This window comes from Pinus tabuliformis, chromosome Q, assembly GCF_031772625.1.
Source record: "Pinus tabuliformis cultivar Carrire ecotype Pingquan chromosome Q, CPIR1, whole genome shotgun sequence".
In the NCBI taxonomy this organism is placed as follows: domain Eukaryota; kingdom Viridiplantae; phylum Streptophyta; class Pinopsida; order Pinales; family Pinaceae; genus Pinus; species Pinus tabuliformis.
The window spans coordinates 616486656-616502188 of record NC_142296.1 but is presented as its reverse complement, the minus strand read 5'-3'; the positions used below and the strand labels follow the sequence as shown (position 1 = coordinate 616502188).

General features: G+C 41.3%; 1 pseudogene; it reads left to right on the top strand.

Annotated features, from left to right (window-relative positions):
* The first annotated feature begins 410 nt into the window (after positions 1 to 410).
* Positions 411 to 15533, top strand: part of LOC149220947 (DNA replication licensing factor MCM4-like) — a 17598-nt pseudogene continuing 2475 nt past the window's right edge.

The following is a 15533-nucleotide window of genomic DNA, read 5'->3' as shown; positions in this document are numbered from 1 at the left end:
TATCGTGACCCTTCGCACTTTCTGTAAATTCTTTCCTCACACCTTCTCCTGCAAGTGTGCCGCTCCTCAATACCATATTTATGCTGGGGTCTTCTTCGTGTGGTTCCAATCTCGTCATTTGGAATTTTGAGTTGTAGTGGGTTGTAATACTCCTTTTTCACGCATCTGGGCAATTAATGTCAGGCAATCTACCATTTCATGGTCGAACTGCTCACGGCCCTCTGTTACCCAACAAAAATTCCCTTTTAAGGTATAATCCTGTCCCAAAATTGGTTTGCATGTGTTTGGACATTTGTTCTTCTTACTATGCATTATAAATGAAATTTATAAATGTTTTTTGTTTGTAGATTTACATCAACTGCCTTCACTTAAAGAAGGAAGACTAGACATGATTGCAAGATGAATAACCAATGGAGTGTGATGCCACTAGTGACAACTTTGCTTCTTTTGAAGAAAGAAATATTTTAGTTGCTCAGTATGAAGCCAAGGTATAAATTTAGTCTCATCTTCACCTTTTCACCGTAAGAATACATTTACTGAATTCATTAACATGTATTTCTGAGTTTTAGGTTGACAAGTTGAAAGAGATACCATGGCACCCTGATATCTATGAGAAGTTAACGAGGTTGATGGCTCTTTATCTCTTTCATTTCTAGTAATTTCTTGTACATGTACAATGATCCAACCCTTGAAATTATTATTGTTGTTGGAAACAAATTTTTCGGGGAATACCCGTAAAGTTAGCCGCAGGTGTCACTTTCCCTAGTGACAACAACATTTTTCTTGTTGAGGACCCAAGTATGAGTAAGTCTCAACTACTTTAGTATGTACACAAGTTGGCCCCTTGAGGTATTTATACAAGTGGTTGAGGAAGTTCTGCAGTTGGCTTGACTACTTATGTGTCAAAGGATCCTAAAGCTGGTGAAATTTTATGTTTAATGACTCTAATGTTGCATCATTGAATATTTTAATAAGAAACAATGGAATTGTCACATCCGTTGAAATTATCGATTATTTATTAGCTTTTTAAATTAATAGGTATTGGAAAGTGGAGCACTAGTATTGAGTGATAGAGGCATTTGTTACATAGATGAGTTTGACAAGATGTCATATAATGCTCGAAGCATGCTACATGAGGTGGGATTTCCCTCTTCAAATTAGCTGACTAAATATTATGCATTCAATGGTTTTCTCTTGATTGAGCTTACCTACAATCTATTGTATTTCCTACACTTTTTTGTCATTTATTAATGTGGTATGATATTTGAGGCAGGTGATGGAACAACAGACCATGTCAGTTACGAAGGCTAGGATCATAGAACCCCTTAATGCTAGAACATTTGTGTTAGCATTTGATAACCCTAGTGGTTTACAATACAATCAGAGACTTTCAGTCATTGACAATATCTGACTTCCTCCAACATTACTCTCCAAGTAAAATTTAGTCATTGTTGTGAGCATGGTATGAGTCCTTATGAGGTTTGTTTACTTTTCAAATCCAAAAAATTAATGGTTTACACCTATAGGTTTGATTTGATTTACTTGGTTCTTGATAAAGATGACGAGAAAAATGATAGGAACTTTTCAAGGCATATTGTTGCATTGCATTATGAAGAGCCTGAGGTATGGAATTATGTCTACTACTTGGGATGGATTCATATGATACTGTTGTAGAAGCTACAACCACCCTCGAAAATTTTGGCCTACACCAATTTCGGAGCCACCCTTGAAGAGTTTCACTTGGTGACTGTGCACAGCCGGGTTCACTCCATGAGCTCGTGTGGGTCTTTACATCTACCTTGCTTGTTCATTGCATTCAATTTTCTACATGTTGATGTCTAAGTTATGATTGCGACCATGTTTTGGTTATGCTCAAAGCCTTCGTTTCGTATGTGCTTTTTGTGTTCGCTATGAAAGCATCTGTCGCACTCACACACGCTGTCACATTCACTGACACACAAGTGTTGTCTTGATCATGAATGATCAATCACGAGTGTCACACTTGTCACATACACTATTGGTCAATCATGTTGAACATGTGTGTCTGGATGGTTCGGGTCATTTCATCATCAAGTCATGTGAGTTTGTGTTCGCATGATCACCTATCCATCTTTCGATTATTCACACACTTAGTCATTTTTTTGAAGTTCTGATGACCAAACTCCACTCTTACACCCGAACCATTACCCTTTCATTGACTCAATCGACTGTCAACCAAAATCGTGCATAAGCACCAAGCTAGCATGTTCAAGTTGTGTTGCCCACAAGCAATGCAATCAAATATCATGCTGGCCACCCGGATAGTTGGACCCGGCAGTCACCGCGGACTGACTTCCTTCAAAATTTTCATAGAGGCCACTAACCTCACTCACTCAACTAATTGAGGAAATTGCATAGACAGGTCGTACATAAACCAAGTGTCCATCCCTATCTCCTTCAGAAAATTGCATATCTTTCCCAGTCAATCATCTGGATAGTCGATCGCCTGTTCATCTCAGAAATTGCATTGTATTCATGAGTAGGCCTTCCATTTCCCATCAGTTAGCTCATTTCCCATCAGTTAGCTCAACTTAGAAATTGTACAGAGATGATCAGCAGGCCTCTCGGCCTTGGTGCATTTCCCCACTAGCAGCTCCTAGCAGCAGACTGCCAGTTCCCTCTAAGAATTGCTAAGTTTATGCTGCCAGTGACTAAGCAGCAAACTAGCAGTTCCTTTTATGAATTGCGTTGTTCTGGCTACTAGTGACCCTAGTAGCCAACTGGAAGTTCCCTTCCGGAATTGCGTAGTTTTGGGTGCCAGTGACCCCAGTAGCAGACTAGCAGTTCCCTCTGGGAATTGTGCATTTCTGGCTGCCAGTATCCCGGGAAGTTCCCCAAGAAAACTACACAATCCCTACCAAGTGACCCATCATGCAGCCCGACCCGCTCCTCTGGAAAATTGTGCAAATCTAGTTGTCCAGACCTCACTGACTATTCATTCTGAAAATTGCGCAGAGCATGCCTGCCTTGCCTTCTTGCAGCCTGGACTGTCCCTCCCAAAGATGCGTAATGTTTCCTCCCAGCCGAGAAAAACCTTATAGATAGTCAATGTTGACTCAAATTTCCTATCTCCATAAAGCCATCATCCTGCATCACAACCTTGTTGCCTCTCTCGGTCACCTACATCTGAAATGATCATGTGTAATGGTAGACTAGGAGGTTTTGGATATGAATTCGTCTCGTCATGAGTGACTATAGATATAGGTACACCAAAAAACATGACAAGACGATGAATGGGATGAATGAAGGGAGCACATACAGAAGGACATGTTCACCAATGGATGAATGAATGAAGCATGCGAAGTGGATGAACGTGACGAACATGCACCTTCGCGAATAGATGAGCCTGTTAAGTCTTCTAGCATGTAAGCAAGGAACAACATGCTAAAGCTTTATCAAGTGAACCAAGTACCATCGAAAACGCTGTGCGCTTCGCCATGCGGAGGTGAAGATATGCTACACCATGAAAACATCCATCACCCCAACAACACTATAGTTTGACATGCACTCTAGCAGTAGCATGAATGTACCAAAATTGTCATGTCAAGTCATGTCAAGTCACGTCATGAATCATGTCACCTGCATCTCCACTATGGGATTGTTTTCCATTAAATGTGATGTAACGTGGAAGTCCAAGAGACCCACTTGTTCAACAAAGAGTCATGTAAGTTGAAAATTCATGGAAGTCAAATGATCATGAGGGTAGTCGAACAGCCACAAGGGTCAATTTCACCCTTGGCTATAAATACCCCCTCATTTGTACATGCAAGGGACATTTCACCTCAGCTCCTCCCACATAACCAAGAGACTCTGTAATATTTTCTTTGAGGAGTAAGTAGTGGCTCCAATGCCCCAATGACAGAGTTAGTGATGTATGGTGTAATGATGAGTCTTGTAACTTTAGCTTAATTCAGAAGCCTATTAATAGGCCAACACATTTTCACACATGTATTGTATTTGTTGTAAGAACGATATTTAACACTTGTCATGCATGTTGCTTTAACCTGTGTTCTACATATGAACTGATTCACTTGTTGTAATGCATAATCTATTAATGGAAATGTGTTGTATATGTTGTTAATGTTGTCCTATTCGTGTTGACTGCTCTGCTGGAAATCAGACAGACCTTTCACATGAACCTTGTTGTAACAACCATTGCACTCGTTTGGACTGATCTGTGAGTGTTGTAAATGTTATCTTACCTTGTACGTTGTGACTGCTACATCCGAGTGGACTGCTCCGCCGGAAGCTATGTATGTCCTTTTGTGTTGTGTGTTCCTAGTTGAGTTGGGACTGATCACTTTCAACTTGGAACTCACCTTCACTGTCTTCCCCTCACAGTGAAAGAACCATTGACACAAATACACTTACACTCACGAGGCATGCAAATCTCGCTTCCAAAAGACAAAGCAGACCACTCTCGTATGCTAAAAAGCAAGATTTGAGGAAAATCCTTAAGGCAATGGAAACTGGGCCATCATACCCGATGGGACTCCCACACCAAATGGTGTGAGGTCTAGTTCAAACTTCATACCAAGGTGATCCCGTGAATGTTGGCGGGTCTAGCACTGTCAACATTTCTGGCGCTAGAAGGAGGGCTAGATGACAATCTTTGTCCTCTCATCCAGTTTTGAACCTTTACATAGCTTTCATGGAATCTTGCACTCTTCTCCCTCCGCGATGTTTTCAAATCGTGAAGATGTCTCCACCACGGGGGAGTTGTTCGATCTCTTGTCCACTTACATGTATGATGGTGAAGCCACCTGGCCTGAGTACTTAAACGGATTTCTTTCCATGTTTCATGAGGAAGATGAGTTTTCTGATGAACAGGTTGGTTTGCTGCATGCATACACACTTCATGGATCCCCATTTCATTGGTTGCTCAACCTACCGGCTGACAGCATGCACTCATTTGAACACTTCTGTGATCTTTTTGAATACACTTTCTATCATTTTGATCTAGACTATCTTGACCGGAAACTATTATAGCAACAGAAGGCTCTGCATGAATCAGTTATTGATTTTTGGTAGTGCTTCCGTGACTTGCAGTTTCAAGGTCTGAGGAGCTAGAATAAATTTGCCTATCTTTAGGATTGGTTTGAGTATTTCCTTAATAAATCTGCACGTCCCAAGAAGAAGCTTGAGATCAAGCCTCACTCAACATTCTTCATTGATGGAGCTGTGCAATCTCATGTTGATGCGGTCACTCTCTCGATTAACTGTCCACCATCCCTTCGTCCAGCAGCTCCACCACTGCTCAGTGATGTTGAGGATCATGCTCACTCACTTGTTCATCTTTCACATCCTCCCAATATCACTTCAGCTAATTTTCGTGCAGATTTGGTTGTGATTCCTTTGAGTTCTCATATGCATTATGTTCTATGATCTCTATCTTCACACCCGAGTGTTCCTCTGGATGATGTTGTCTTGTGTTCATCCATTTCAGACTCTTCACTTGTTGTGAACAAGGAACAAGCCATTGATAGAGTTGGTGTTGCACTGTCAACATGCACTGTCATTCATGAAGAGTATGAGTGGGAGCTTGAGCATAAACACTCAGCAAAGGATGACTCCCTTCCATTCAAGCCCCCTCCATTCTTTCCTAACGTCTTTGGTGAATCTGCCATCCATGATTTTTCATGTGTGTCTTCATCCATGGATGCACCCACTGTTGATCACTCGTAGGACTCGCCAGATGTTGGCCCATAATAAAACAATGGAGAGGACCAATTATTCATTGAAAATCCACTTGATCTTTCATCTGCTATTTTCGGAAACATAGAGGGTGAACATCCCTCCTTCTCATCTACCCCTCTGTGTGACTCATCAAACCATGAGGATGCTGACAAACATCCTGAATTTTCTGATCTTGGTTGTCGTGATCTCTTCACCTCATCATCCGATCATGATGTTGATTCACTCATTGTTAATCTGTCTAAGCTACTGGTCTACGAAGATCCATCTATTAACAAAGTCAAAACCCAATTGACTGTCGAGGCACTTTAGCCCAAGCTAATGGTTATGTCAAGCCTTCGCTGTCCTGAGGTTGGTTTCACTTCTGATCAGGAAATTGTTCAAACACTCAAGGCTCCTCATCACTCATATATATGCACTCAAGATCAATCTAACACTCATATTTTACTTCCTCCATGTGAACTAGATGATCCCATCGCTCATGCATTGGAGGAATCTTACACAGAAAGCATACTTGTGCAACACATACCTTTCTCATGTTTGCTTGCATATCACGGTCAAGGGAATGCATATATTAAAAATCTGCAAGCAGTGTAGCACAACACCATGGCAAGTCCAGAGAGTGCGTGACATGCACTTTCACTCATTTTTTTTCTGCTGACACTTGTAAGTTTGTGTAGAAATTCCCACTATAGATCAACAGATTATGCAATATACTAAAACACAATACAAGATCTACTTCTACAACACTTTGTGGAAGCTTAATCGAATTGAGCAAGATCAAGAGAACACATATAACTGAGATTGAGAAATCAATCACACACAACACAGAAGAAATATCACGAGGAAATCCTCAGCCTAAAACCCCAACTTTGTATTATCATACAAGTGGAAATCTTGCTCAAGTTACAAAAAGAATCAGCTCTCAAGCTATCCTGCTCTCTCTGCAATCAAACAATATAGCTCACAAACTGAATAGACATAATATATTTCCTCCTCAAGCCCTTCAAGCCTCCTATTTCCTTGTGAAATTTTTCTTGGGGTTCAATGATGTCACATGTGTGAATTGGCCTCATCTCACTCACTGTAACCTCTGATCTAACTGCGCAATCCTCAAGGAAAGAATTCCTTCTGCACGCATGGAATATTCACAATGGAATATTCTAGCAACTGATAGTACACTGCCCCTCCATCTAATCTCAACTGGGTCTCTGACTGAACTGACATGCATGAGTTATTTATGAGAGAATACTCAGTTATCTAAAGTGTAGTAGTTACATGCATGCAAGCATTAACTAACTAAACTTACATTAACTCAACAAACTGTCTGAATTAATCTAACTAGACTTGACTCAGTTAACTAAGTCAACTAATTACAAATCAATATTACAACTCACTCTTATCTCTTTAACTGATGGATACATTCCTCAATTAATGGAGAAACTATTGCATGTACCCACATAGACTTCAATCAAGATGAATTAATTAATTAATTTACAAACTGCTGCTAAGATCAAATTTGAATTTTACTTCACTATTTTAGTATAGGGACTGACTAAAATAGGAAGGTATCCTGAAATGCTATTTATAAAATGCTATTTTTAGAACTTCCATATTTCCATCCATTGTTGCTAAGACCAACACTGGCTGAACTGCTATTTATAGCAGTGCTATTTTTAGCAATTCTATTTTTAGCATTTCTTATTGCTATTTTCAACACTCCCTCTCAACAAGAAAGGGATTATCAGTAACCCCAATCCTATCTCTGTGGAACTCAATCTTTCATTTTGACAATGCCTTAGTAAAAATATATGCATCATGTTCCTCGGTCGAAACATACAGCAACAACATGATCCTCTTGACCACATAGTCTCGAAGATGGTGATACCGGATATCTATGTGCTTGGACCTGTCGTGAAAAACTGGATTCTCAGAGAGTTTGATACAACTCTGGTTATCATAGTAGATCATTGTAGGATCCATCATCTGACCAAACAATCCCACTAAAATCTTCCACATCCAAATGGCCTCACATGCAACTTGACTAGTAGTCATGTATTCAGCCTCTGCTGAGCTAAGTGCAACTGATCTCTATTTCTTGCTGTACCAGGAAACTGCAGCTGAACCAAGGTTGAAGATTCCTCCAGAAGTTCTCTTCTGGTCCGATGGACTCCCTGCCCAATCCACATTTGTGAAGCCCTGAAGCTTCACTCCCTTTGTCCATCTGTACCACAATCCAAACTGAGATGTGCCTTTGAGGTATCTCAGCACATGCTTCGTTGCCTTCCAAAACAGCTTGCTAGGCTGAACCATAGCTTGACTCAACTGGTTCACCGCAAAGCATAAGTTGGGTCATGTGTTCACTAGATACATAAGTGAACCCACCAGCTGCTAATAAACAGTAGCAGCTACTACCTCACCTGAAGTAGCATCCTCCTTCCTCCAGTTCCCAGATAGAGGAGTCTGCATGGGCTTGCACTTCTCCATGTGAAAGCGCTCGAGTATCTCATTGGCATACTTGCCTTGAGACACAAATATTTCCCCATCTTTTTGCCACACCTCCATGCCTAGAAAGTAGTGCATAAGGCCCATGTCCTTCATCTCAAACTCTCTTGCAAGGTCCTCCTTGCAAGACTATATTAGCTGATCATCACCTGTCAAAATCAGATCATCGACATAAAGAACAATGATTAATGGTTTACCTTCTACCATGATGTGGTAAAGGTTTGCATTTTCTTCACTCTTGGTGAAGCCCAAACCAGTGAAATAGCTGTCGATCCTGGTGTACCAAGCACGGGGTACTTGCTTCAGCCCATACAAATCTCTCTTGAGTCAGCACACATGCAACTCACGATCGAAGGTCTCAAAACCCTCTGGTTGCTCAATGTACACCTCCTCCTCAATATTCCCATTGAGGAATGTTGTCTTCACTTCCATCTGGTGGATCTTCCACCCCATCTGAGCTGATAGTACCAACATCAATCTAATCGATGAGTACCTTGCTACAGGAGCAAAATTCTCATCGTAGTTGATCCCCTTGACCTGTGAGAAACCCCGGGCAATAAACCTTGCCTTATGTTTCTCAACACTACAATCAACTGCCTGCTTTACCTTGTAAAGCCATCTGGAACTCACCACTAACTTGCTTTGAGGCCTTGGGACAACATCCCACACATTGTTCCAAATGATAGAGTCGTACTCCTCTACCATTGCATCAACCTAGATTGGTTGCTGCACTACCTCCTCCAATGAAGAAGGTTCGGTATCTACACACTCCCCAAACAAGACCATGTACCCATTGTACCACTCGAGTGACCTCCTCTGTCTGCGCTGAGAAGATGGATATCCCACATTCTCCCACACATCCAACATCAACCTGTCAACTTCCCTTGAGAATTTCTGCCCATCTCTAGAAGTATCAGCATGAGTGGATGTCTCCACTCCCGAATCCTCTACATGCAACTGCTCCGCATCAATCCGAGGCTCCTCCTCCTTAGGAACTAAAAGTTCCTCATCTGCATGCATCATGAGCTCCCTCTCAAGTGATAAGTGCATGGCTTTCTTCTTGTCGAACTTCAAATCCTTGCATACCATAGTCCTCTGAGTGGAAGGCAGTACACCCGATAGTTGTGGGGTGTATCAGTGTACCCCACAAGTATTCCGAACTTAGTTGTTGGGTCTAGCTTCTTCCTGGCATCTTTGGTCACATGACAGTAAACTGATGATCCAAATATTTGGAAGTGACTCACATCAGGTTGCTTCCCAGAATAGGCCTCCATAGGTGTTTTCATCCCCAGTATATGGTGCGGGCTTCTGTTTTGCAAGTATACTGTTGTATTGCATGCCTCAGCCCACAAATGCAGTGGTAGGCTTTGGTCATGAAACATCACTTGAGCTACTCCCACAATTGATATGTTCTTCCTTTTGGCCATCCCATTTTTCTGTGGGTTATGGGGTGCCGTCAATTCCTGTTTAAACCTTCTGCAGCGCAGAAGTCTTTAAAATGTTGGGAGACATACTCTCCACCATTGTCGCTACACTAGGCTTTTATTTTCTTTCTAGATTCTTTCTCTTCCAAGGCTTTAAACTCACAAAACCTCAAGAAGGTCTGATCCTTCTTTTGCATAAAGTAGATCCAACATCTACGAGAAAAATAATTAATAAAAATAACATAGTACCTTTGTTTAGTGGTGGAGGCTGTAGAGAAGGGCCCACAAACATCTGAGTGAACTCACTCCAGGATTACTCTAGCTCTATTGTCTCGATCCGGAAAGGAATATTTCACATACTTACACAAGGTACAACCTTTGCATGTAGTCGTCTACTCAAGTTTTCCCTTGGGTAATCTAGCATAAATCTGTTGCATGATCTTCAGGGCTCCATGGTGCAAGTGGCCCAGTCTTCTATGCCATAGCTCGCCAACATCTTGGCTCTGCACCATCTCAACTTTGGAACTCAAAGCAGCACAGTTGTCTATCTCTAGCTTGTAGAGATTCTTGACTCGAATCCCTATTCGCTTTGTCTGTCCAGTACTGATATGCCTCAGGAATACCTTTCCTTGACTAAAGAGTACAGCATAGCCTTTATCTTCTAGCATAGCGACAGACACAAGATTCTTCTTCAGACCTGGAACATACTTTACATCAATCAGGGTGAGGGGAGCTCCATGCTCCCTCTGAAACACAACCGTACCTTCACCTGAAACATGGTACTTTCCATCATCGCCCATCTCAATCCGCATCTGGAGATCCTTCTTCTCCAAGGTACTGAAAATATTCTTGTCACCTGACATGTGGAATGAAGCTCCATTGTCTAGTTACCACACACATCCCACCATGGATGAAACCATGCATGCGATAAGATAGAAATCTAGCTCAAATTGTGAGGCTAGTGCCTCGCCATTCGATCCCTTCCAGGAACCCTTCTTGGATTTCTTCTGTGGACAATTCGTAGCATAACGACCCACTTCATGAAAATGAAAGCATCGCACTTTCAATTTGTTAATCTTCTTCCCACCATGGGAAGAACCGGATTTTGGATGGGATGCCTTCCCTTTCCCTTTCCTCGCCTTACTCACTAAGGCTATATTTTTCTCATCATCTTGCTTCGATGAGGATCCATCTCCGGTGCTTCTTCTTATTTCCTCCTGCATTAGATCCGACCAAAGTCGTTCCCAATCTGGCAGTTTTTCTCTTCCATTAACCGAGTCTTGGTAGCTATGCCAGCTCTTAGGAATACCGAGGAGTGCAAGACTCACCATGTCATCATCAACGGTCGTGATCCCTACACTTCCAAGCTCATCCCTACAGGTGGTGAGCTTGTTCAGATATATAGAGATCATGTCACGCTTTTCACACTTGATCTTACGAAGCTTCTCTTTCAACGCCAGCTTCCTCTAATCACTGCTATTCTGATATAAATATTTCAATGTTTTCCACATTGAAAATGGTGTCTCCTTCCCATGGAGGCTCAAGAAAATGTGCTCTCGAACTCCCTCCAGGAGGATTCTCCTTGTTCTAGCCACACATTTCTTCCATTCTTCCAGTTGAGTAGCATCAGTTGGCTTGGGGACTTCTTGATCAATGAAGTCCTTTAGACCGTTATCCTCTAATACTGCCTCCATGAGATCCTTCTAGGCTATTAATTCAAGTTGCCATCAAGGGCATACTTGAGTCTTAAACCATTGAATGCCATAAGTGAAATTGAGATGTGATAAGAACTTGATTTCTATCTTCAGGAACAAAACTTCGAACTTCTCCTTCTTGTATATTGTTCTTCGCCTTGATCACCTTTGCTCCAATACCATGTAGAAATTCCCACTATAGATCAACAAATTATGCAATATACTGAAACACAATACAAGATCTACTTCTACAACACTTTGAAAAAGCTTAATCAAATTGAGCAATATCAAGAGAACACATATAACTGAGATTGAGAAAGCAATCACACATAACACAAAAGAAATATCACGGGGAAATTCTCAGCCTAATATCCTTGCGCAATTTTTCTTGGGGTCTAATGATGTCACATGTGTGAATTGGCCTCATCACACTCACTGTAACCTCTGATCTAACTACGCAATCCTCAAGGAATGAATTCCTTCTACATGCAAGGAATATTCACAATGGAATATTCTAGAAACTGATAGTACACTGCCCCTCCATTTGATCTCAACTGGGTCTCTGACTGAACTGACATGCATGAGTTATTTATGAGAGAATACTCAGTTATTTGAAGTGCAGTAGTTACATGCATGCAAGCATTAACTAACTGAACTTACATTAATTCAACAAACTATTTGAATTAATCTAACTAGACTTGACTCAATTAACTAAGTCAACTAATTACAACTCAATATTACAACTCACTCTTATCTCTTTAACTGATGGATAAATTTCTCAATTAATGGAGAAACTGTTGCATGTCCCCACATAGACTTCAAGTTTGATTTTCCTTAACTAATTAACTCAAGATGAATTAATTAATTAATTTACAAACTGCTACTAAGATCAAATTCGAATTTTACTTCACTATTTTAGTATAGGGACTGACTAAAATAGGAAGGTATCCTGAAATGCTATTTATAGAATGCTATTTTTAGCACTTCCATATTTCAATCCATTGTTGCTAAGATCAACGTTGGCTGAACTACTATATATATCAGTGCTATTTTTAGCATTTCTTATTGCTATTTTCAATAGTTTGGAGTGTGGTTGTTTTCATTGTTGTATCTTTCACATTTGTTGGCTCGCACAACTGGGTTTCTCGTGGACCAAGCCTTCACCAACATGGGTCAACTAATGCACCGGTGGCTGCATTGGAAATATCACTTTACATGATCAGGCCCATGCACCATTAGCTTAGGAGTAGGAGTAGTGATTGCTTTCAGTTTTCTTACTTGCATGCTTGTTTGCTTTCTTGCTTTGCATTTTTCTTTGTTTTCTTGCTTGTGTGTTTTCTTACTCGCTTTTCTGTCGCTTTTACTTATGCTTCTGCTTTTATTTTCTTGCTCTGTTTACTATTTTTTTTTACATTTGTTTTGTTTTTTTGGTATATTACTATTTTTGTTTCCAGAAGTAAGTGCTACCAACTATTACATTCTAGCTTTTGAATAGAGTATGTGGCTAAAATTTGAAGAGACTTGTGACACTGTAGCACTTGGCCAGTCTTGTGTCCGCCTTCTCTATGCTTGGTTGTAACCTTCAGCCGATGAAGTCCTAATGAAAAATATGAACCATCTGCAAGGGAAGTTTCAGCCAACCATGAACCTGTGTCCACACTAGGAAACCCCATGCCTGTACTCAACCTTCTGCTCTATGTGTTTAAGATCATCCAACTAGTAGAAATGGAGAAGGGGAAAATCTAAATGAGCAGACCTATGTTATGGGTCTTACATGATTCTCGGAAGGAACAACCTCTTCTACTCTCAATAAGTCAGCATCCCTCTTTCGCCCCAAAAATAAATAAGTGCCTATGCACAATCCTCTTGAAAAATACAAAGGTGAAAGAAGAGAAATGTTTCCTACGCCAAGAGGTGAAGCATCCAACTCCACCAGGGTATTGACGAGGCTCGTTGGAAGTGGAACAATGTGTGTGTTCCTATATGACTCCATTGAGGTACTATCCAGGCCTGCTGGTAGCGGAGAAACACCAGAGATGAAAATTTATATTATGAAAATCTTCAACTTGCAAGCTAAACTATCCTTCTCGGATTCGAAGCACTGATATCTATGCTAAAATTTTGATTGTGTTTCACTGAGTTGGAAAAGGGTGAACCATGTATGTCCATGGGGTAAATGGGGAAACTAAAGTAACCTGCACAATGATTCAATAATCCCTGAAATACTAAGGCCCTGTGCTAGCAATGGACCAAAACAGAGAAGCTCAAGTTCTACCAGTTTGTCACCAAGTCTTGTAGAAGTAGATCTTGCTCAATTCGATTAAGCTTAATTGAGTTGAGCTCGTGTGAGTCTTTACATATGCCTTTCTTGTTCATTGCATTCAAGTCTCTACATTCTGATGTCTAAGTCATGCTTATGACCATGTTTTGGTTATGCTCAAAGTCTTCGCTTTGTATGTGCTTGTTGTGTTCGCTATGAAAGAAACTGTCGTACTCACACACAGAGTCACACTCATTGTCACGCAAGAGTCATCTTGATCATGAACTATCAATCATGAGTTTCTTGCTTGCCACTTACACCATCGGTCATTCATGTTGAACATGTGTGTCTAGATGGTTTGGGTCATTTTGTCCTCAAGTCATGTGAGTGTGTGTTCTTATGATCACCTATGCATCTTTCGATTGTCAACACACTTAGTCATTTTGCTGAAGTTATGACGACCAAACTCCACTCTGACACCCGGACCATCACCTTGTTATTGACTCGATCAACTGTCAACCAAAACAGCACAGAAGCACCAAGATAGCATGTTCAAGCTGCACTGCCTACAAGCTATGCAATCAACTCTCATGCTAGCCACTCGGATAGTCAGACCCGGTAGTTACCCCGGATTGACTCCCTTCACAATTTGCGTAGAGGCCACTGACCTCACTTGCTCAAATGATTGAGTAAATTGCATAGATAGGTCGGAAAAACACCAAGTGCCCGTCCCTATCTCCTTCAAAAAATTGCGCAGTTTTCCCAGTCAGTCATCTAGAAAATCAACTAGATGTTCATCTCAAAAATTATGCAGTATTCATGAGCAGGCCTTCCACTTCCCATTAGTCAACTTAGCTCAGAAATTGCACAGACATGATTAGTAGGCCGACCTCCCAGCCTTGGTGCATTTCCCTACTAGCAGCAGATTGCCAGTTCCCTCTGGGAATTTCGCAATTTCTGCTGCCAATGACTGAGTAGCCAACTGGCAGTTCCCTCTGGGAATTACACAATTCTGGTTGCTAGTGACTCCAGTAGCCAACTGGAAGTTCCCTCTGGGAATTTCATAATTTTGGCTGTCAGTGACCCCAGCAGCAGACTGGTAGTTCCCTCTCGGAATTGCGCAGTTCTAGCTGCCAATCTCCCGGGCAGTTCCCCAAGAAAACTACCCAATCCCTCCCAAGTGACCCATCATGTAGCCTAACTCGCTCCTCTAGAAAATTGCACAAATCCGGTTGTCCAGACCCCACTGACTATTTGTTCCGAAAAATGCATAGAGAATGCCTGCCTTTCCTTCCTGTAGCCCAAACTATCCCTCCCAAAATTTGTGGAATTTTGCTTCCCAACTGAGCTAGACTTTTCAGAAAATCATTGTCGACTCAAATTGCCTATCTCCATCTCTCAATGAATCTTACGTAGTTTTCAATAACAGTTGCCCGGAGCCATCATCCCACATCACAACCTTGCTGCCTTTCCTGGTCACCTACATCCAAAATGATCATGTGTAATTGTAGACTAGGAGGTTTTGGATTTGATGTCTTCTTGACATGACTGAATGCAGGTACATGTACACCAATAAACATGACAAGACAACAAATGGGATGAATGAAGGGAGCACATGTAGAAGGACAGGTTCACCAATGGATAAACGAACAAAGCATGCGAAGCAGATGAACGTGATGAACATACACCTTCGCGAACAGATGAGCCTGTCAAGCCTTCCAGCATTCAAGAAAGGAACAACATGCTAAAGCTTCATCAAGTGAACCAAGGACTATCAAAGACTCCATGCACTTCACCAAGCAGAGATGAAGCTATTCTACACCACGAAGACATCCATCTCCCAGCAGCACTATAGCTCGACATGCACTCTAGTAGCAACACGAATGTACCAACATTTTCATGTCGAGTCACATCATG